We start from the raw sequence: 24634 nt of genomic DNA on the forward strand, positions 1-24634 counted from the left end.
ATCCACCTTTTTGGCACAAACCCATGTCTACATCTGTTTGTAAATATGGACACATATCAAAATATATGGAACATTGTATGGGAACACCAATGTAACACTCATGGAATGCCTACTTGACACAATGCAATGCAAGGAAACGCAATGGACTGAGTGGTTTTACAATTTTCCTACAAAGCCACGCAAATTGATATTTGAGCAACTTTGTAAACACAAAAAAGAATTTAGTGTTGGGGCTATGTCAAAAAATGTACAAAAAAATGATGGAACCTCAACTCATAATCCTTAAAACTTTTGGTTATAGTGTCTCAAATTGTTTAGTTTGGAGGGTCCAAATATGAGTAGATGTGGGGCCCCAATCCCCTAATAGATCAGCCACCCTTAATGCGACCTCTTTATCTTGGAAGGGGAGTGGGTATTTTATTAAATGTTCACTATAGTAAATGTATCAATCAAGTACCTGCTCATTCCTTTCACAGATTTAATTGATATACTTGTGCACACCTGTTAGACCTAATAGCCTTAATGTGGCCCTCTCCCATTTTTTGCTTGCTTCCCTCCATTTTTCTGATCTCGTTTTTGCTGGTTTTAAGACTCTGCACACTTTACCAATGCTGACCATTGCTAAAGTGCTTTTACTCTCTCCCCTAAACATGGGTACATTGGATCCTACCCAATAGGCATATTTAATTTACCTGTAAGTCCCTAGTAAAGTGCACTATATGTGCATAGGGCCTGTAAATTAAATGCTACTAGTGGACCTGCTGCACTGACTGTGCCACCCACATAAATAGTTCCTTAACCATGTCTCAGGCCTGCCATTGCAAGGCCTGTGGGTGCGGTTTCACTGCCACCTCAACTTGGCATTTAAAACCATTTGCCAAGCCTTAAATGCCCCTTTCATAACATATAAGTCACCCCTAGGTTAGGCCTTATGTGACCCAGAGGGCAGGGTGCAGTGTATTCAAAATGCAGCACACGTACTTTTATTTCTTTCATGTCCTGGCAGTGAAAAACATCCAAAGTCGTAATTCACTATACGGAAGTCTGCTCCTCGCACAGGCCAGCATTGGAAATTCTATAATATACGTTTATGCTGTAATTCCTAATGAGAAAGACGTAGCTAATTCATATGTCATATCTTTAGAATAGTAATGATAAACCCTCTTTACTGGTAAAGTCGAATTTAACATTACTATTTCGGAAATGCCAGAAAGTAGGCTCTCACTGCTCTATGTGCCTTAAAGCCTGTCTCCAATCCACGTCCAGCCAGTGCTTGGTGACAGATCCCCTTCGGTATTCCATCCAGACAACCATAAGCAAAGGACACTCAAGTGCATCTGCATTCATCTGCCTTCTGATGGGTCATCCTGGGATGGAAGGGTGGCTCATACTTACACATCATATGGTAGTGGCCTGACCCCACAAAAATGATTGACAACCCCCATACACAGATAGCCTGGCAGACAGGATAGGACAGGGCTGAAGGCCACACTTCACAACCACTCTTTGAAGTCTCCCCACTTCAAAGGCACATTTAGGTAAAGGTTTTGGATCTCTGACCTCATCAACTCAGACACTTCTGGACTTGGAACTGAAACTCTGACAGAAGAACTGCTGTGCTGCACAAAGGATTCAACAGGACTGTTTTTCTGCAAGGACTGCTTTTCTACATGTTGCCTTGCTGCTCTCATACCCTGCTGGAAGGACTCTGCCTTCCCACCGAGTGGTCTCCAAGGGCTTGCTTGCTTAACTGCCCACACCTCTCCTGGTGCTGCTGGACTGTGCTATCTGTGAGTCTCACCCTTGCCTAAGGTGCCCCCTCCAAGCCTTGAGCCTTAGAAGTAGGTTCTGCAGCTGAATTCTACTAAACTCGCAGCACTGCCCCAAGTGCGGCCAAAACATCGATGTATCACCTCAAGTGTGGAAGAAAAATCAATGTGTCACCCTAAGCGTGGCAGAAAAATCGCTTTGGCTGCCCAAAATATTGAAGCAACTTACCCCCAGCATTGCTGCACAGCTCCCCCAAAGGTACTGTTTCAGGGGGCCCTTTGTGGGTTTTGTAGCCGGCCTACCTCCATCGCGGATTTCCAGGATTTTTAATTTGCACTGGTCCTTCGCGACCTCACATAACTTCTTGTCCGCTAGTGACTTCAAAGCATTGTTTTTAAATTTAATCTTTAAAAGTTAATATCTCGACTTCCAATGGATAGGTGTTTGTCATTCTAGTCTTGTTTTACTCAGAAAACTATTATCTATTGTTCTAACCTGTTCTGGAGTCGTTTTGCAGTGTTTTCACATTGTTACGGCAGGAGTTATTGCACAAACCCATTATACATTGCCTTCTAAACTAAGCCTGCCTGCTCTGTGCCAAACTACCAGAGGGTAAGCTAAACACAAGATAATTTAGGCTGTGTAGTGACTTAAGCAACACAAAAGGATGATGAAGGAGTGCTGAAACGTTTCAAAACATCACCCCCAGTCACAGATCTGGGTTAAATTCATCATTCTTCTGCTCACAATGCCTCCCCAGTTTGGACACAGCCATATGCAAATCAGTCTTGACCCTCCTCTCTATGGGAACACTCCAGCCCAAACTGCCGGGTCAGGTCCTCCCTGGACTGCAAACAAGCATCTGCTGACCAATTTCAAGGTATCAATCCTCATCAGCCAGACTAGCTTGAATCCAGTGGCACAATGAGCAAGGGACCCACGTCTGGGCATACACTGGCCACTTCAAGTGACTTTACCAACACAAAAGGATGATGGATGGAAACACTAACCTCCAGTCACAGATCTGGGTTAAATCAATCGTTCTTTTGCTCACCTCAAGGTCCCTGCAGTCCTAGCTGGCTCCCTAAGTCCTGCTGGAGTCAGTATTGCTCCCACAATCACGGAGCTGCTTTAAATAGCAGCTCCCTGCTTGTGGAAGCAATTTTTTCAACTAGGCAACTATGTGCACTGAAAAGTTTTTACTTTAAATAACATTTTTTAAATTAAATATATAGGAGGTCATTCAGTTTGTCACCACGCTGAGTAATTGTAGATGGTGGAAAAGGGCTCCTTTTTTAGATTTCCTCTGGATGAGAACTGTATACTGTAGGCAATATTTGAGTAAAATATATAATCACAGTGGGACTCATTAATAAAGGTCTTTGTGAAAACAAACAAGGCTTGAGTGGAGACCCATAAAGATACTGCTCTGCTCAGCTCCTGGAACCTACACGTTGCCTTAAAGTGTTTGTATTGATTACTGTTAAAACTTATCATTGGTTGTGCACAAGTGGAAGATAGCCACTGAAGAGCTGAGCTAGGTGTGGCCTGTGCTGGAATGAATGCCTTGATGAGGCCCAGCTGAGTGGGAATGTATGGTTTCTTGACGTATTAGATATGAGTCTAGAGTAAGAGTAGGGCAGGAAACCCACGCCACCACCTGCAGCAATTCTTGGACCATAAAAAGCAATCCTTCCCTCTGGAGGTCCATACCTGAAGGCCATTTAATGAGCACCTGAAAAAATAGTAAAAGAGACATCAACAATGAGGCATAGGCTATTTAAAAACAAGGAAGTTATTTGAGACTCATCTATTGTACTGAATTACATCACATGAATTTTACCTATAGTTTCATGCTACATCTGCTTGACAGTGATAAGGGGTGTGGTGACTAGTATGTGAAGAAGATTTATGGCATGAGGAACAGTACATAATTTTAAAGGTTTGGGGAAAATAAAACCTTTGTGACATATAATAAACTTGTGACATACCATTTACAATAGAAAACTAAATAAATTACAATAACCAGGAAGCTCTGGTGCTTTACTACAAAAGTACAGGTACATCATTAAACCCCTTCATAGACCATCATTTCTTCTTTCTTGGTGTTGCAACATTATTTCAATTCAATTTCAAAACAGGAACAAAATGAAGAACACACAATTCACTCTCTCATCTTTTTCCGATCTTTGTATGTCTCCAAAGAAGTAAAAAGGGGCAAACGTGTTTTTCAATATTAAAACAATATACATGAATGTTGAGGTGGGGTAATATTTGACTCTGTGTCTTTAACAAAATTAGGACTTTCTCAGCATTACCTCTTGGAAAATCCACATTTTATGACAAGACCAGAGGCTCCTAATATGCTTTTTCAAACCAAAGTAGCTACCGAACTGTACTATTGGACATTTTCAACTGATTTGAAATAGGATGCTTTAAAATTCAAAGGTGCTTTGCAAGCAGTTAATCTGGCAAATGCCTAAAAATGCCTAAAAAGCTTTGGATGCCATATTGCTAAACTGGCAGATGACACTGGAGAATGGGGCTTTATGAAATAAATCAATAACTGACCAGAGGACATTCTGAGAAATACAGTACACAATTCTTATTCTTTTATACATCAATTGGCACAAAGGGCCTGATTACAAGTTTGGCGGTTGGAAAACCCAACTGCCATTCCTGTGTGACGAGACCGTCGTGGAGCTGGCAGTCTCCCCACCTGCCCTATTGGAAGTTCTTCTATTGTCAGACCAATGGAAAATGTGCAGCGGTATTGGACTCTGCTTCACATGGAGCCAAGACCAATGTCGTCACACAGGGAGCCTCCATAGCACCCTCTGCTGAGCAGACAGTGCACATTCTGACAATGCTCGGGAAGCGGGCCCCTGCACTGACCACAATAGCTTGGACAGTGCAGTGGTCCCTTTGTGTCCCCCAGCACTTATTCTCTGCCAGCCTTTTTATAGTGGTTGAACTGCCATGAAAAGTCTGCTGACTTCAGCACCTCCCTGGTGATCACAACCAAGATGTCAGCCTGTGGGGATCAGACATCATGGTGGGGAAAGTGGTCTTTTGGCAGTCCGACCGCCAGATGTGTAATGTGGGGGTCAGACCGCCATAGCCATGAAGGTTCCGACTGCCACAGCGATCTTGTGGTCTTGAGACCACCAGACTCGTAGTCTGGTGAAAAGATTTTACTTATCTGGAAATCAGGATGCTCCACTTCTGAAGTAAGTGGTTTAATCCTTCTTGAAATATTAAAAGAATTCCTGATTAAGTAAATTGCCTGCCCAATAAATCTAAAGCCTTAACATCAAAAACTCTCTTCAAAGAAATTAAGCACAGCAGCATTTTTAACTGTGCCAATAACATTTTCATAGACTATGAAGTATTATCTGACCATTCAGTAAATAAATTCAGGATAATGTTAACATCCAAAAAGCAACTGTATTTGTGAGAAGAAGGTATACGTATCTTAATAGCATGAAGCAATTTGCAGATCAACAGGGGTTCTCCAATAGGATTTACAATAATATACAGTATTGATGGTGTAATGAAATAGCAGATATTTGAATATTGACTGTTCTACAGGATTTACATGAAAATTCCATTAACTGAATTGAATCCAGTTAGGAAGCTCTGTGTGATCAACAATAATAGATCCATTTTGTTACCTGTTTACCATCTCAAAAATATCTGTATTCCAACACATGATGTTCAGCAGTTTTTCTTGACAGTCCCTGTCACTTCCATTCTTTGGATCATTTCCAATTTGTGATCAATAACAGGAGTTGCTAGAACCTTATCACCAATGATAGCCTGTGGACACTCTGATCTCAATTAGTTTCTGATCTCCTTGTCCAAAGGACTTCTTCCTTTTGCATGGGTGTACTTCTCTCCAGGAAAGACAGTTGACCAATCTGATTATAACGGATGATACAAGAGTTCAAGGTCAAACACCACCTCACCTGTTAAATCGAATATCTCAGATGTGAATGAGAAACCTTTTCTTTAGGAAATCTGGACATTCTCTAGAGTTTGTTCTTATTAGGACCAAATCAATTAATGTAGGAATAATTTTAACCACCACTACATGAATCAGCAAATTTAACAATGCCATTTGATTCTCCATGGGAATTGAATGAACAAACTATCTGCACTTATGTTTCTTTGAGTGCTATACAGCTTCTCTTTTGGATGATCTTTTACCTGTGAGATCACCACTGTCATCTAAAGAATTGCTATCCTCAATCATAGTTCTGACATTGTCAGAAATCTTGGCAGCAGAAGAACCTGCAGATTCCAATGACCCATGATTCTCTGATGAGGAACATGTTTCAACCTTGCCCATAGGTGTACTAGTACATTGTACTTTGTATAAGTCCGAACTCCTGCAAACTGAAATATTAGGCAATGTAGACCTGCTTCCATCAGCATATAAGTTGTGGCTCTACAGTATATCTTTTACATTTCTTCTAATGTCCTACACAATTGAGCTTCTTGATGCATTTAATACATTTGACAGGAATATTAAGACAATTATCCAAATTCTTCTAAAGCACACTTCACTGTACTCCATGCCCTTGTTTTGAGAGGGGTCAGTCATGATAAAGCAGAATGAAAATAATACAATTCTATTTATAAGATTTACTGGCTTATTCAGTACTCACTGTTTTAATTAGCTCAATAAAGTGTAATCAAACAAAACTTTCCGTTTGGAAATTCAGCTAGTTTTCTTAAAAAACATAGGCGTAGCTCTAATTAGCTGAATTGAAAGGCCCAAACACATTTGATGGGATGTGGTATTCTGTTTGTTGGGGAAACATTTATGTATGCAAATTGTAATTCAAGGTTCAGGTAATTATATCTTGCCCCTTTACGCTTCGTTTATTTATGTTATGTGAAATGGTATCTTCCTGCTCTCCCTGCTCTTAGAATGGTACTGCCTGGAATGTGGGGATTGGAGGCAGTTAAAGAAGGAGCTGAGCAGGAGCGGCTGGGGTCTTTCATTATTCAGGACTTGAACAAATAAACAAGTGTTCTACTTTTTGAATTGGTATTTTTCTTATGGATTTACTTCATTTTGGCGACGAGTGACTTTTTGACCCCAGGACCCCAGGACCTGCTCTCATCTGAGCTTTTAAACCAGAGCTATTCATGCTGTTCGACATTGCTGGTTTCCTAGGCAACGGCTGAAGCTGAAGGGATTTCCTCTCCTAAGGCCGTTAGAACTGAAGGATCTGTGTTTACTTTAGGCCGTCTGCCCTTCGCCTATTAATTGACAGAGGAGGAGAAGGAATTCGGATGAGTTTCATTTCATGTTGGCCACCTGCCAATATTTACTTTGAAGCTTAACACATTGTGCTATCCCTGCTTCAAACAGAATTAGCTCATCGGAGCTCGGTATTGATTTTGGCTGCCTGCCAACAGAAGAGTGTTCAGCTGAAACTATGGAAGAAAGGATTTAACGTGTGATGTTGTTTTGGCTCCCAGCCAAAACATCGGAGCTCAGAATTGATTTTGGCTGCCTACCAACAAAAGAGTGTTCAGCTGAAACTATGGAAGAAAGGATTTAACCTTGTGATGTTGTTTTGGCTCCCAGCCAATGTTTACATTTCACAATTTTTAGAGCTGCTGTGCTTCTAAGAAGATTGTCGGAGCTTGGTATTTACTTTGGATGCCTGCCAACATGAGTCTTGAAGTGTTCAGCTGAACTTGATAATTACCTTGTTTCATTGTGTTTAAGAAAAGTTGGGTATTTATCTTGGCTTTGGGCCAATGCTTCTATCTCAGCATTAAGGTTCTGTTGCTAGGCAACGCACAAGCTTTAGCAACCTCACTAGCAAGTGCTGTAAGACTATTGTTTTTTTTCCTCTTTGTTTTCAACTATGTATTCTTTTGATATGCTCTGCTTTGTTACACATGATTATTAACATTTAAGGCAGTTTTACATTTCAAAGGGTTGCATTTAAGTAAGAGTATATCTGAGAGAATGCAGAATATAACACCGCCCCCCTTTTTCTTGTCTTTACCTGGTGATCCACCTATACCATGGAGTAAATGGAAAAAGGTTTTTCTTACATACATTCGAGTTTGTGGCAGCAATTTATCTGCAGAACGGAAAACTTCAATTCTCCAACATTGTCTGGGTGCAGAAGGTCAGGAGATTTTGGAGAATTTACCGGTAATTGATTCACCAGATGGAGCGGAAGGCGACACAAATTTGAATGAGTTTGAATTAACTTTGCTCAGGTTGGATAGACATTATCTCCCTAAAGTGTCCATTATTTTACAAAGGTACTACTTTGGTAAATGTAAGCAAAGTGAAACTGAGACAGTGGAGGATTTTGTGACTGCTTTGCGTAAATTGGCTGCCCAATGTAAATTTGGTGACACTTTGGAGGAGCGCATTAGGGACCAATTTATGCTGGAATGTAAGAGCGACAAGATTAGAGAAGCCTTGTGGTCCAAAGGTGATCCAAATTTGGATGAAGTTATAATGGTGGCAAAACAAATTGAACATTCTGAACTTTGCATGGAAAACTTAAGAAAATCTAAAAATGCCTTGAGGGATATCCAGTTAGTTGAAACCAAGGTGGCAACAAAGAAACCGACTGGATCACTCAAATCTAAACTGTTATGCTATAGGTGTAATTCTTCATCACACTTAGCCAATAGCAAGGATTGTCCAGCAATTAACATGTTATGTAAAAAATGTGGTAAAAGAGGGCATTTTGCTAGATGTTGCAAGTCAAGTGAGAAGAAAATGGTGAAAGTGAATGAAATTGAGTATGCTTGCAGTGATGAAGAGGAAGAGAAGTCGTTTGTGTTACAGGTTGTTAATGATGTAAATTGTATTGCCAGGGTAAATTGTGATTATCCCATTGATGAGGTTGATGTAAATGGGATCAAGGTTTCCATGATGATGGATTCAGGCGCAAAGTTAACCCTGATTTCGGAGTCAGATTATTTGAAATACTTTATCAACAATGTGACTCTTCTCCCTCCGGATGTTATGCCGTTTAGTTATGGTGGGAAACCTATTGAGTTAAGAGGGTACTTTGAGGCTAAGATCACGTTCAAGGGAAACGTAATTGAAGGAAAAATATATATTCCTGTTGTGGGTGACACGATTTTGGGATGGCCTCATCAAAAATTACTTAAAATTATATTGAATCCTAATGCTAACCCTCAAGTTCAAGTGCAGAAGGTATGTATGGAGGGTGAAGATCTCAAGAATGAATTTCCTGAGGTATTTTCCAACAAAATTGGGTGTGTTAAGGGCTACAAGCATCGCATTGTACTTAAGAAAGGAGCAATACCTGTAATGTGCAAAGTTAGAAGTATACCCTTTAGTGTAAGGGACAATGTGAGAAAGGAACTTCAGAGATTAGAATCAGAAAGTATCATTGAAAAAGTTGAGGCTGCGGAATGGATTGCACCCATTGTGGTTGCCTCTAAGGCCAATGGAGACATACGATTGTGTGTGGACTTGCGCAATTTAAATAAGGCAGTAGTTGAAGACAGGTTTCCCTTACCCAACATAACTGAAATGATAAGTTTGTTAGGTAATGCTAGATTTTTCACTACTTTGGATCTCAGCTCGGCTTATCACCAGGTTCAGCTTTGTGAAGAATCTAAAGTGTTGACTTCCTTTATCACTCCTTTTGGTGTTTATAAATTCAACCGGATGCCGTTTGGTCTATGTTCTGCGGCTTCGGTCTTCCAAAGACTCATGAATGAGCTTCTTGGTGAGTTGCCTTTCGTGAAATTTTTTCAAGATGATGTTCTCATATTCTCCAGTACTCTTGAACAACACAGAACATCTGTGAGGAGTGTGCTCAACATTTTCCGGAACAAAGGTATAACTCTTAAAGGGGATAAGTGTAAGTTTTTAAAAAATGAAATCTCTTACCTTGGACACATGATTACTGCAGAAGGTGTAAAGCCGAAAGATGATCTAGTGAAATCTATTATCAAGCTTACTGTACCTGAAAGTAAGTCTGATGTGCAGACGTTCTTGGGAATGGTGGAATATTATTCTAGGTTCATTCCTGATCTAGCTAAAAGAACTTGTGCTATCAGAAATTTACTTAAAAGTCGATCTGTATTCATGTGGGACTCAGAATGTCAAAGGGAATTTGATGACTTGAAAGAGAGCTTGTCATCGGCGCAATCCTTAAATAGTTTCCAACCTGGCCTTCCGTGCTCTATCACTACGGATGCATCTGAGAAAGGGTTAGGTTGTGTTTTGAAACAACTTAGTGGTGATGAGAACAAAACCATTGCTTTTGCGTCAAGGAGTTTACGTGGAGCGGAGTATAAATATTCTACCATTGAAAAAGAGGCTTTGGCAATTTTTTGGGCTATAAAGAAATTCAAACAATTTCTGTGGGGAACTAAATTTGTGGTGTGCACTGATCACAAACCACTACGTGAGATTTTTGAGAAGAAGGGTTTGGATAATGTTTCAGGTCGTATTTGTAAATGGATTGTGGGCCTACAGGATTATTTTTTCGATGTAAAGTATGTGCCAGGTTGTGAGAATAAAGCTGCAGACTGTTTATCCAGACTCAGAAATAAAGGAGTGGGAGAAGATGACCCTGAAAGTTCCTGGTGGGTAGATGAGGAGGTGAAAGTATGTGCTGTAACGGATGGATGTGTTACTGAGGAAGAATGGAAACAAGGAGTGGATGATGATGTTGAACTTTCCCGTGTGAGAGATTTACTTTCTGTTGGTAAGGTTTTAGATAAAAGTGAGAGTATAGGTGATGGTTTTGGTAAGATTTGGCATGAATTGTCCATTCAAAATGGAATTGTGTTAAGAGGGGAAAGGTTGATCCCGCCGTGCAATTTGCGTGAACGTATTATGGATCTTGCTCACAGTGGTCATCATGGGATCTGCAAAACTAAAGAAAGACTTAGGGGAGTGTATTGGTGGCCAGGGATGGATTTATCTATCGAGAGAAGGGTGCGTGATTGTGTGGAGTGTAATGTTGCAGATAAATCGTTGAAAGTCAGAACCCAACCCATGATACTCAAAAAAATTCCCAGTGAGGTGTGGGATTCTGTATCTATTGACATTTTGGGGCCTTTGAATTATAAATCTCATTCGAAGTATGTGGTGGTCCTCATGGATGAGTTATCTAGATGGCCGGAAGTCAAGATTGTCTCTGAGGTGTCTTCTTTGACTGTTTTAGAATTCCTCACTGAAGTATTTAGTAGAGAGGGTAATCCTAAGTCTATTTTGACTGATAATGGAGTTCAATTCACATCCAAACTTATGTGTGAGTTCTTGAGGAAAAGAGGGATTTTACACAAAAAGAGTGCATTATATCATCCAGAAACCAATGGCATGGTAGAACGCTTCAACAGAACATTAAAAGAGACTATCCAGTTAGCTAATCATTTAAATTGTGATTGGGAGTATATGGTGAAGAAGAAGGTTGAGGAATATAGGTTCACCCCTCACACTAGCACTGGTCAATCTCCGTTCATCATGTTCAGGAAACGTATACCTCACACTGTGATAAATCCACCGTGGGTTAAAAATTATACCAAGGAACATCTCAATTATGAGGGCAGGAGAGTTTCAGCAAGGAGTAAGCATTTGTCCTGTCAGGAGAAAAGAAAACTTGTGTATGATGCGAGAAAATCTGTAAAGGAGATGCATTTTGGGGTAGGGGAGTTAGTTAAAGTCAAATTACCAGGGAGAACTGGTGGAGGGCAGTCTCACTTTAGTAGAGTCTTTAAAATTATTAAAGTCTATAAAGGAGCGGTTAAATTGGATGATGGACGTGTATGGAATCTCAATAGAATTGTCAAAATAAAATAATGTGTATATATTAATAGTTATTTAGGAATCTCAATAGGAATGTCAAAATAATATTATGTATATATGTTTATAGTTATTTGTTTGAAGGGGAAAGATGGTGTGGTATTCTGTTTGTTGGGGAAACATTTATGTATGTAAATTGTAATTCAAGGTTCAGGTAATTATATCTTGCCCCTTTACGCTTCGTTTATTTATGTTATGTGAAATGGTATCTTCCTGCTCTCCCTGCTCTTAGAATGGTACTGCCTGGAATGTGGGGATTGGAGGCAGTTAAAGAAGGAGCTGAGCAGGAGCGGCTGGGGTCTTTCATTATTCAGGACTTGAACAAATAAACAAGTGTTCTACTTTTTGAATTGGTATTTTTCTTATGGATTTACTTCATGGGACCCTCAGAACTGCATCTTTGGATAAGGAATCCAGTGCCCTGTCATCAAAATGTGTCTGTAAGGAGACTGCACACTCAAGAGGGAGCAGGGAGGCATTACAATTGCATATGGCTGCCAGAGCACAACAAATGTGAAGCTCAAAAGCAAAATGAGAGAAAGCTCAGAGAAATAACTCAGAGAAATAACTCAGAGAAAGAATGTAAAGCACATACAATCCTATTATAATTATTCACATTGGTTAATTTTAAACACAAATAACACATTAGCAATATAAAACAGGAAATTGAAAGTTAAATTAACCTGACTGACAGAAGCAAGACAGAGGAAATGGTAGTCTAATTTTTGGTCATAATACTGGGCCTGTGTAGTCTACATTTGTTTTCCAGCAGTACAGCTTGCTGGGTATTGTAGTTTCTTTTTCCTTCTCTTTTATATGTTACTGTTACTAACTAGCTGCTATAGAAATAAAGAGCAGGAAAACTGCATAATAGGAACCTCTGTACTTGTCATAAAATTTACAAATGTTTATTAGTGTACCCCTTATGTACAATACCATTACATCCACTGGAGTACATTTAACCTCAATGGGTATGTAAAACAATGCTTCCAAGCTTTTAGAGCACTGGAAATTAAACACATAAAAGTAGTCCTTTGTATTGAGGGAATTGTTTTCTGGCAGGATCCCCCCACATTTTTTAATCCAGAAGCTCTTGCTATTATGAAGTTCTTATCAATTATCTGGCAGTGTAATTAAAACCTTTCTAAATTGTATTAAAATTCATATCAGCCCGTGCTTTTTGGTTAAACTATGTGTTGATTCATTATTAAGATGTCATTATTACCATATAACCACATAATGAATTAATTTATAAATGCTTGCTATTGTTGTATGAGTTATCTGTGACAGAGTATAATAAGAGGAAGAAGCTGTAGAATAACACGGCATGATTTGTCAGATTTTTCTAACAGTGCTCTGAAAGTGTACATGCATTTTTTGTTTACTTCTTTTTGGTTTGGAATTATAAAGTTCAATTTGCTATTGGTGCAGCATTGCAAGATACGTTATTCCATTTATAAACAGACAGCATTTATGTGAATTTAGGAAGGAAGTATCATTCAGGGCCCATAATACTTTTAAAATCTAAAACTTGCGGCCTTGTGGACAAAACACTTTTGCTGTTGTAATCCCTGTCATTCTCACAATCGCAAAGTTTGAAAAGGGCCTTTTACAGTGCAAAAGCCCTTTTATGAGTTGGAAAATTCTCTGACTCATGAAAGGACTTTTTTGACAGTTTCTGAATCTGAAACATGAGAGGCTTGTTAAGAGCACCCCCTATAATTTGTGATTCAGAAAGGTATGTGTCAATGTTTTGTGATCACAGTTACAGTAATAAACCAAAGATCATCTACTGACTCTCAAGATAGGGTACTAGCTAATTTGAAATAAAGAACCTGCCTGCATCAATATAGTTCACTTCTGAGATAATGTCATTGAAAGGGAAATATGGGTGCAGCAGTGTAACTCAGAGAAAAGCAAATACTTAAATGTCATAACATCAGAAAAATTACAGTCACTGTATCACAAATTTGTAAACTTCTCTTGAGGAATAATCTTTTGAAATACCATTGCATGAGTAAAGTGAATTTAATAATCAATGTGAACTAATAATAACGTTGTACAACTCAGGCTGAACAAATGGAAGATGGTCCAAACTATATAACTTTGAAGGGTCAGCAAAGTATATTTTGATGTGGGTTAAAGCACATGCTCCATGAGCCTATGTAGGGCATCTTTGCTGATTTATTACAGCGTTTTGGTACCAAACATTCCCACCAAGCAACAATGGAGTAGCTCAAAATATTAGAAATCAGATATAGAGTACAGGGTACAACACAACAAACTTTAGAAATCATAGAAGATTTGATGACAAATGTATTTAATGGGTAGAATGGGAATGGCAAAGACACGAGAACTGCCAGTGCAACCAAAGAGGCTAAAACAAAAAAGATCTGAATGGACCAATCAAGGGGGAAACCATGAGCAATTATCCAAAGGAAAAGGAGAGCAAGTGGATTTAAGTCAGGAAGATAGTAAATAGGGAACAGGTTTTCTTAAGCTACTGTGGCCCTCTTTATGAGTACTCAAAACCAAAGTATTCTTATGCCAAAGAGCCCACTCCTGGACCTTCTCTCAGAGACCAGATCAGAGAAGAATCAATAAAGAAAATGATTATTTGCTTTATATTTGACCCTCACCTAGTAGTGACATTCTTCATCATCGGGTCCACCCAAGGCCTTAAAAGCCAGGGTCAGATCAACTGACATTCTGGGAGCACTTAGATAAGTCCTACTGGGGATCTAAAATCTGAAAATACACCACTCTTGCTAAGGCATCTCTTTATTAATAGTGAAAGTTGGTTTGAATTAAAAAGAAATGAAAGGGAGTTACACTAGGATATTAAGGGGGTCATTCTAACCCTGGCAGTCCAAGACCGCCAGGGCTAAAATGACGGGGGCACCGCCAACAGGCTGGCGGTGCCCCGCTGGGCATTCTGACCGCGGCGGTTCGGCCGCGGTCAGAAGTGAAAAACCGGCAGTCTCCCGCCGGTTTTCCGCTGCCCAAATGAATCCTCCATGGCGGCGCAGCAAGCTGCGCCGCCATGGAGGATTCTGACACCCCATACCGCCATCCTGTTCCTGGCGGTTCTCCCGCCAGGAACAGGATGGCGGTATGGGGTGTCGCGGGGCCCCGTAAGAGGGCCCCAAAAAGAATTTCAGTGTCTGCTTTGCAGACACTGAAATTCGCGACGGGTGCAACTGCACCCGTCGCACCTTCCCACTCCGCCGGCTCAATTCTGAGCCGGCATCCTCGTGGGAAGGGTGTTTTGCACTGGGCTGGCCGGCGGCCTTTTGGCGGTCGCCCGCCAGCCCAGTGCAAAACCCAAAATACCCTCAGCGGTCTTTCGACCGCGGAGCGGTATTTTGGAGGGGGAAGTCTGGCGGGCGGCCTCCGCCGCCCGCCAGACTTAGAATCACCCCCTAAGTTCTTAAGACCCTCACTTGAGCCGTGAACATGTTTCAGCCCCTACAACTGGCTTACAAGGTCCTGGGCTTTCATCGGGACATATATCATGTAAAAGCCACCAGTCTAAACATGATTTCATATTCAGTGAGTAACTGACCATGCAGTGCTATTCAACTGCATAAAGGGAGTATAATACAGCAGGGAGCACCATTGTGGCACCCGTTTTGGGTAACCACTGAGCTTCTCTGGGGAAGGTGGGAAGCCTGTGTGGTCTTCTGTGCATATCATTCAAAAACAACTCGTTATGTCTAGAATGTTAAAGATATTGCCAGGATGGAATGCTAGATTAGAACTGCAGGTCAGATGACAGTTGTGTATGCTGTAGCTGGCTGGGGTTTCTGATTCTCCTGAAACCTTTATTAAACAACTTTGTTATCTTCGCATAGTGTGTGGTATTCATCTATCACCAACTTAACATTGGCGATCAGCGACCTGCTCCTGATGAACCTGTCTTGACTGACTTCAATTTTTATGAAGAAACCATATTGTTATGAAAAACCCTTAATTTAATCAACTGTCAGCAACATCCTTTCTGCGTTAGTGCTTGTCGGGTAAGACCATTTCAAGTTGAGTGTAAGGTGTCATTACAGTGGGTGTTACTTTAACTTGACATTTGTTGTGTAATTGAACATTACACTTGCCTGGTGTTTTTTGCACCACACACTGCTGTTCAAAGACAGGAGAGAGCAGCACTGAGTCTCATGCTGGTTCTTCCTTGAGATGATGACTCCTTGAGAACTGCATAGCGACCTAAGTGTCAGACTGAACCTTCTGCGAACTGACGTCTCATTGCGAGCTACTAAACACTCAACATCCTTCTTGTGCACCAACTACAGAGTACCCACAGCTCCTAGAAACAACACCTGAAGCCCCGCTCTCCATACCAGTAATACAAGATCTATTTTGACATTTAACCATGCTGCAGCGGCCATCTTTAATCATTGGGATAACTTCCATAGACAACAATAGAAGTCATTACATATTTATTAAATACTAAGTGAAGTTGAACTGAAATACTAATCATATTTCATTGACCAGTGATAGGCACACCTCAACAGTAAGTGCCTGCTGCCTGCCACAACTAATTCTTTTGAAAGTGAAAATGAACTGAAACATCAAATTTATATTTCAACGTACGGTGGAAGGAACACCTTGATAATAGTTGCTTGTTGCCTGCCACCTTAGTTTGTGAAGTACACCATACTCACGGTGACAGGCACACATTAATATTTTGCACTGGTTGCCTATTTAACTTTGAAGCAAAGCGTTCAATACATTATACATGCTAGGCACACCTTATAAATGTGGAAGATTGCTGCCTGTCAAATAATGGAATGCCTATCTTGAGCATCATCCAGGATGATGGGCACACCTTATACTTATGAATTTAGGTTCACACATATAAATGACTAGTGCATACTAGTGGAGGTGTTTATGATAATCATAAAATATTTTTGTACAGTGCTTTGAATTTGCAATATATATTTTTCTTTAATAAATAGTTTGATAATGCAAAATGTTACTGGACCTATGTTTTTTCTAATTTCCCCCAGAGATCCTCTCACACAATAGCACAAATGAAGAAAGGTACTTAGCCATCATGCTAGATAGTTATGGTACCTCTCTAAATGCAGAGAGGAAAATATCATTATTAATGCAATGTCTAGGTTTTAAAGGCCAAGAGGTTTTTGAACATCTCCCTAATTTATCTGACAATGAAGCAGCACATTTAAATGAATGTGAGATTTGTTTGAAGAAACTTGACCTGCATTATCTTGCTAAGGCACAGTTCTAGAATGCTATCACTTTGGGTGGAGGATGCAACATCAGGCTGAATCTGTAGAGCAATATATTACTGAATTATACAAGCTGGCTGCCTCCTGTGGCATTAGTGCATCTTGTGAAGAACGTCTAAGGGATCAGTTTATGTTAGTATACACAAGAGATCAAGCGACGGATAGTATGTGGCAAAAGGACAATCTCTCATTATAAGAGGTGCTAACTATGGCTAATACACTTGAAATTCTAAGGCTTGTGTAGACATTCTTTGTAAAGATGCAAACCTGACAGACGAACCAAAAAGCAGTATGGTTAAAATGGTACAAGAAAATTCAGGCCCGTATTTATACTTTTCGACGCTAAACTGCGCTAACGCAGTTTAGCGTCAAAAAGTTTTGCGCCGGCTAACGCCATTCTGAAGCGCCATGCGGGCGCCGTATTTATTGAATGGCGTTAGCCGGCGCTAGCAGACCGGCGCTGCCTGGTGTGCGTGGAAAAAAACCACGTACACCAGGCAGCGCCGGAGTAGGGAAAAATGGCGTTAGGGCGTCTTAAAAATGGTGCAAGTCAGGTTGACGCCAAAAAATCGCCTCCACCCGATTTGCGCCATTTTTTACGACGCCCAGACGCCATTTACATGACTCCTGTCTTAGTAAAGACAGGAGTCATGCCCCCTTGCCCAATGGCCATGCCCAGGGGACTTATGTCCCCTGGGCATGGTCATTGGGCATTGAGGCATGTAGGGGGGCACAAATCAGGCCCCCCTATGCCAAAAAAAATAAATATATATTTATACTTACCTGAACTTACCTGAATGTCCCTGGGATGGGTCCCTCCATCCTTGGGTGTCCTCCTGGGGTGGGCAAGGGTCGCAGGGGGGGTCCCTGGGGGCATGGGAGGGCAGCTGTGGGCTCATTTTGAGCCCACAGGTCCCTTAACGCCTGCCCTGACCCAGGCGTTAAAAAGAGGCGCAAATGCGGGTTTTTTTGCCCCGCCCACTCCCGGGCGTGATTTTGGCCCGGGAGTATAAATACGACGCATTTGCGTCACAGTCATTTTTTTAGACGGGAACGCCTACCTTGCATCTCATTAACGCAAGGAAGGCGTTCACGCCAAAAAATGACGCTCTTTCCTCATACTTTGGCGCTAGACGCGTCTAACGCCAAAGTATAAATATGGCGTTAGTTTTGCGCCGAATTCGCGTCGAAAAAAACGACGCAAATTTGGCGCAAACGGAGTATAAATATGCCCCTCAGTATCTGAAAAATCACACACAAGCATAAAAAGCACACATGATCTCAAATCCTTTCAAGGTAAATGTTTTTGTTGTGGTAGCTCAGGACATATGGGCAAAATTAAAGATTGCCCGGATGGAAGGTGGTTTGTAAGAAATGTGGTAGCAAGATACATTTTGCAAATTGTTGTAAAACTACTAAATGCTTGAAGAAAGTAAGACAAATAGACTTTAATGATGATGAAGTCATTGAACACTTTTACATTTTACTAATGAAAAAACAGTCTTCAGATAGCCCAAAGAAACTGTTTGTGTTAACGATCAACCAGTTAAAATTCTCTTTGACTCTGGTGCCTAGATAAGTCTTATAGCAAAAGTATTTTATGATAATAAATTTAAGGGAAAGGTGAGATTATTGAGACCAGACATCAAACTCAAGAGTTATTGTGAAGAACTTATTGAGTTGGCTGAATATTTTTGGGGAACCTTTGAATTTAAGGACAGAATAATACCAGGAAAAATATATGTCTCTTTAAAAGTTGTTTTGCTAATCAGTTGGTTTCATCAACGTGATTTGCACGTTTACTTGGATCCCAATAAGAATCTTTCTGTAAGGATTAGGGAGATACCTTCTGTTAGTGTGGTCTCAGAAACTATATGTGAGCCAATGAAGGAATTCCCTGAAGTTTTGGCACAAATGTTAGGATTTCTCAAAGATTATCAACACTTACTAATTAAACAAAAACACAACCCAAAGTAGCAAAGGTGAGGAATGTTCCATTGCTAGTAAAGAACATCATGAAAATTGAATTAGATAAATTATAGAGAATGGCATAATAGAGGAAGTTGAAGCCACAGAGTGGTTGGCACCAGTAGTTATTGCCAGAAAAGCAAACAGTAAAGTCAGACTCTTGTCAACTTGAGGGAACTCAACAAAGCAGTGGTGGTTGATCATTAGCCCCTGCCTAATATTAGTTAAATGCTGTGGTCTCTCAATGACACCAAGCATTTTTCCTCAGTCAATCTAACTTTGGTGTACTCTCAGGTAAAATTACATCCATTGTGTCAAGAGCTAATAGCTTTTATTATGCTCTTAGGTACCTTCATGTTTTTGAGGATGAGTTTTGGATTAATTTCAGCAGCCTCTGTTTTTTAAAGGGCAATGGAGAAAATACAGCAGGGTGTCGAAGGTCTTAAGGTCTATCAGGATGATGTATTGGTTTATGGGTCTGATTTGGAGGAACATAATAACAGGTTGCATTGAGTGCTGAAAAGGTTACAAAATAGTGGTCTAACTTTAAAGGCAGAAAAATGTAAATTCAATATCAATGAGATTGAATATCTAGGACATATAGCAGTTCATCACAACACTCGTGGTCTTTTTGAAAGACCACTGTGGTGCTGGCCGCCAAAAGACCACTATGTTGGCAATCATCTGGTCACCGTGTTAAGAGTCACACACCGAAGACCTCCAAAAAGAGCCAAAATTCCAAGCCCTCCAGGACACTGGAGAGCAGGAAAATAGCGTTCCACCACTAGCACTCAAGCCCAACACAAATCTGCCCACCAGATTATGAGCCACAAATCACCACAGCGATTGTTCCATGGTGGAAAACCCTTGGTGGTGCAAACCGCCGTGGTCAGAATCCACTACTGTCAAAACACAATACCACATTGGACAATTTGAATACCCCACACCTGACACAAATCCACATAGCAAACACATCTACTCGCAGCACTATATACCACACCCCGATACAACCCACAATCCTTTGCAACATAAATGACTTCCACATACACCAAGAGCAGGCAACCACAGAGAGAGATCACCCTTACACCACACGCATCACACACCACACACCAGCAGAATTGACACACAACACGCATAACAACACACACAAATCACAACAAGTGTCCATCACCTCAACGCACCACCCACACCCCATCAATCACCCAACACTGCACCCTTCCAAACACACAGCACCCCTCCTCAACACAACCACAACCATGTTCCCACAAAAGCACCCACGGTTAACAGATGATAAATTGAGGGTCATGGTGAATGAAATAGTCAGAGTAGAGCCACAACTGTTTGAAGCACAGGTCCAAGAAATGTTGATTGCCAGAAAACTTGAGTTGTGGCAAAGAATCGTTGACAGGGTGAACTCGGTAAGCAACCATCCACACACAAGGGACAACGTCAGGCAAAGGTGGAACGACCTACAGCCTAAGGCATGTTCCATGGCATCATGATAGCAGATCGCTGTGCACAAGACTGGTGGTGGGCCACCACCTCCTCCCCCACAGTTCACATCTTGGAAAGAGAAGATCTTGGACATCCTGCATCCCAAGGGCCTGTCTGGAATACCTGGAGGAATGGACTCCGGTAAGTACCCACAACTTCCATATCACACAATTGTCATGTACTGCATGCCTCCTCACTACCCAATTACTCCTCAATTTACTGTATGTCTCACTACACCTCCCACCTACACACCTAATGCCCCTTTCCTGCATGCTACACCTCGACTGATACCAACTTCACACACACAGCCCTTGGCAAAGGCAAAGATAGTATTAGCTAACAATCACTATGACTCCCACAATGCACTAGCCCATCTACTTGAAAACTTGGAATGTGCATATCACATCCCATCTCTTGCATGTTTGACTAGTGTACGAGCTACACCAACTAGATGGTATGACTGAGGACCACTACATGGCAATGAGAGCAGTGCACTGGCACTCACAATGGCAACCAAGGCTAAACACAGGCACAGCTCTGTGACAAATACAAATGGCCACTTATCTGATTCCTAATCCTGAAATGGATTGACCATGGTATGGAAAGCAAAATAGGAGACTCCATGCACATGCACTACATGCAGACACAGGGCACTTAACCGTGCATACTCACATACTGTCCTCCCACTGGGACACCATGCTGCAATGTCCTGCCATTTCATGTGACATCTGGCAAGCCTGACTATAAACTAGGTAACAGTGCTGGACAGTCATGTGAAGTATCAGGCACTGCATGTCTCTGACAAAGAGATAACCAAACACACTTCCTATATTTAACTCTGTGTCTCACACCATCCACAGGTACCCCTGCCAGTGCCACCATGGAGAGGATACCAGAGCCTGCCAGTTAACCTCAGGATCAAGGCCCCAATGAGGACAACATCCCTGGATGTCTGGACAGTGATGACCTATCTGGCCTATCAGGGACACCTGATTAGTCTAGTATTCCCTGCCTCACCCTGCCCACATCAATCTCCCCTGTTGCTACAACATCACCGCCAACCCTTCATCCTCAAACCTGTGTCCCAAGGACTGTTCAAACTATTGTGTGCCCCACAGTATAGGTACCTGAGTCGATCCATGACATCCCAGACAATGAAGGTCCTGCTAACACTTGGAGTGGGCACACCATGTCAGGGGAACAGGCACCAGAGGCAGTGGGTGTGGGAGGGAAGATGTGGGCCAGACCAGGAAACCATCTCCAAAGTCCTGGGAGCATACCAAATTTCCCAGGACAGGATTGGACAGATTATCACAATGTTGGGGGAAAACTAAAGGCTGAAGAGGGAATAAAACCAGGAGGTCATGCAGCAGTGGCAGGCCCACAATGCCACCAACCCCTCCATTGCAGGGAGGCTGAGGGACATCAACACCACCATGCATGGTTCCTCGACCCACCATCAGGCCCCTTCCACTAGCAACCTTACATCTGCCCCATCTACATCATTGGCATTTAGTGGGATAGAGTCCCTGCCAGGGGAACCACAGGCCTCGGACACCCCTCCTTCTGTAGCAGAAGCACCCCCCATGCAAACGTGGACATCCATCCAGACATCCAGCTGGAGCAGATGCCAAGACCAAACCCACTGCCAGGAGGTGAACCTCACCTGATGTGTCTCCCTTGTGTGCCACTGAGACACCCTTTTTTACTATTCAGAGACATGACTCCATTTTCCCGTTGCATTTGGAAATTGGATCTGTGCAACCAACTGCTGTAGCAGCTACTCTGATGATTACATCTGCCATGACCTCACTATTCACTTTTATGTCAATTCATGCAACTTTATTTTTACATGCAATATTATAATATGCACAATATATCACCAATGAACACAGCTACTGTATATGTGTCTCTAATAAAACATACAACTGTCATCCTTGCCAACTGTGGTTTGGTTATGCCACCCTACACCGAACAAGCAGTGTAATGGACAGCAGAGGGAGGCACTCTCAGCAAGAGACAAACAATACAGATATGTTCCAGGACAAATGTCAGAGAGGTAGAAATCCAGGGCCACACAAGAGTATAGTCAGTATTCCAACCTGTAAAAAGACCATGACAGAGAGTACCATCAGGATGGAAGGCATGGTGCCACACAAATGCAAGTCATAGATGTTGTGCCCAGTGTAGAATACCTCCCTGGCAGGGACACCCAGGTATTACCTCACATCACCAGTCACAGACTATATTCACATAAATCATTTACCTGCCAACTGTCTTGTACAACCTTCATGGCTGTAAATATTTAGCAATGTCTTATGACTACGAATGCCTCAAGACATGGATAGCAGAGGCACAGATTGAAAACCACAGTCACTGGAAGGAATGACATGAGAACAGGAGAATGCAGCAAACATAGCTCAATACTGGTCTGTCCATTTGAGAAGTGAATGTAGGTAACTGTAATAAACACATATGTTAGAGCTGAACCACTGGTACAGTGCACCTTATATTCTATCAGTCAGCTTCCACGACTCACACATAGGGATAGGACCACATTACACACCCACTGATGAATCATGCCAGGAGGGCTATTGTCACACATCCACCTCTGAATGTGGACATTCAGGACTTGACAAATACCACTTTAAATACCTGTATGTCACTGGATGTACTGATTGATGAGCTCCATCTAAGAGTCTGCTGCACCTTCTTCCTCTGGCTCCTCATCACTTGCCATTTCTGCATTTCCAGCCACGGGTCCAGCTTCCTCACCCTCATCAGCTAGCAATGGTATCTGACGTCTCAGGTCTAGATTGTGGAGCATGCAGCAGGCAACGATGATTTGTCATACCTTTTACTGACGAGTAGAGGAGGGCACCTCCAGATAGGTCCAGAGATCTGAATCTTGCCTTCAGGAGGCTGAAAGTGCAGTCAATTACATGCCTTGTCCACCTGTGGACAGTACACTGGTGGTTGTCTCAGTCTACTCATGGCAGGATATCTATGTTGAGAGGAGAGAATGTACAATGAGTAAAGCAGTTGGCACATGTAAGCACAACATGGTATGTTAGCACACACCTAACACTTTAGGGGATGCATTGCACTGCTGACATATACAATAACGACCATGGTTATGAAAATGTTACACCCTCATTATTGCACACTGGTTTGACATGTAAGTCGTGTAGGATATATGTCACATGTGTACTTGAACGTATGTGGCTGACGGAGCTGTATTGCAGTGATCACACATTTATTATTGGAATCTACCAATATATAGCCTTCACCTATGTACCTCCGAGTATCTTAAACATAGCTATCGATATTTATACAGCCTCAACATGTCATTGTGTCAAGAATGTGACAATTGTCAGCAGTACTATGATGGTGCAACATAGGATTACATCACAATTTGGGCAAGTATGTGTATGGCGCACTTGATTAGGCTCATTCATTGATTAAAAGTGCACAAAATGGCAGTCACTCCTCCATGCTGTAGTGAACAATTGGAAGTGTCCTAAGTCCATTGGCGGAAGTTGTCTTGGCCAAAAGCGGTTGCAACCGCGTTGCAAATTGTCATTGGTTAAAATTGCTGCATTTGGTGGACTGGGGGCAATGGCTGTGACCTCTGGTGGTGACTGTCCTGTACATGGTGGCCATGACCACCACTTTCTGCAGCCTTGCTCACTTGACTCCTCACACTCTTGCTAACAAGAACTCCACAACGTGAGCTGCTGTGTACTGCCTCTGGGAGCCATCATACCACATCCTGAAGGTGATAGGGCCCCTGCCTTCACCCCAGAAAATCTGGAGAAGCTGATGGAGGAGGTTCTACGCCTGTGTGTACAGCTCTATGGAACACCAGAGGAGCAGGTGAGTTGAATAGACCAGCCATGTGTGATAGGGGTTGCGTATGACGTTGATTCAGCCATGTGTACTGATGAGGGAGTATATGCATGCAGAGGATATATAGTGAAGGCATGTGAGAAGAGAGGATGGGTATATGTGGGCACTTGCTGTGATAGATGTGTGGTCTCCACTCCTGTTGGTATGGTGCAAGTGTACATTACTTTCTCCTTTAGTCTGTGTCATCCATGCAGGTGAACATCCATCAGAAGAAAGGGAAGTGGTGTGCCATCTCCAAGCAAGTGTAGACTCTAGGGGTCCATAGCCAGTGGAACACCCATTTGTCGCAAGAGGTAGGAGGACCTGAGATGCTGGGCCCGGAAGACTGCAGAGGCCCAGATGGGGATGTCCTCCCAATGAGAGAGGGGTGCCTGTCGGTGCCTAACCCCCC

Source organism: Pleurodeles waltl, chromosome 9, assembly GCF_031143425.1.
Source record: "Pleurodeles waltl isolate 20211129_DDA chromosome 9, aPleWal1.hap1.20221129, whole genome shotgun sequence".
Classification (NCBI taxonomy): Eukaryota; Metazoa; Chordata; class Amphibia; order Caudata; family Salamandridae; genus Pleurodeles; species Pleurodeles waltl.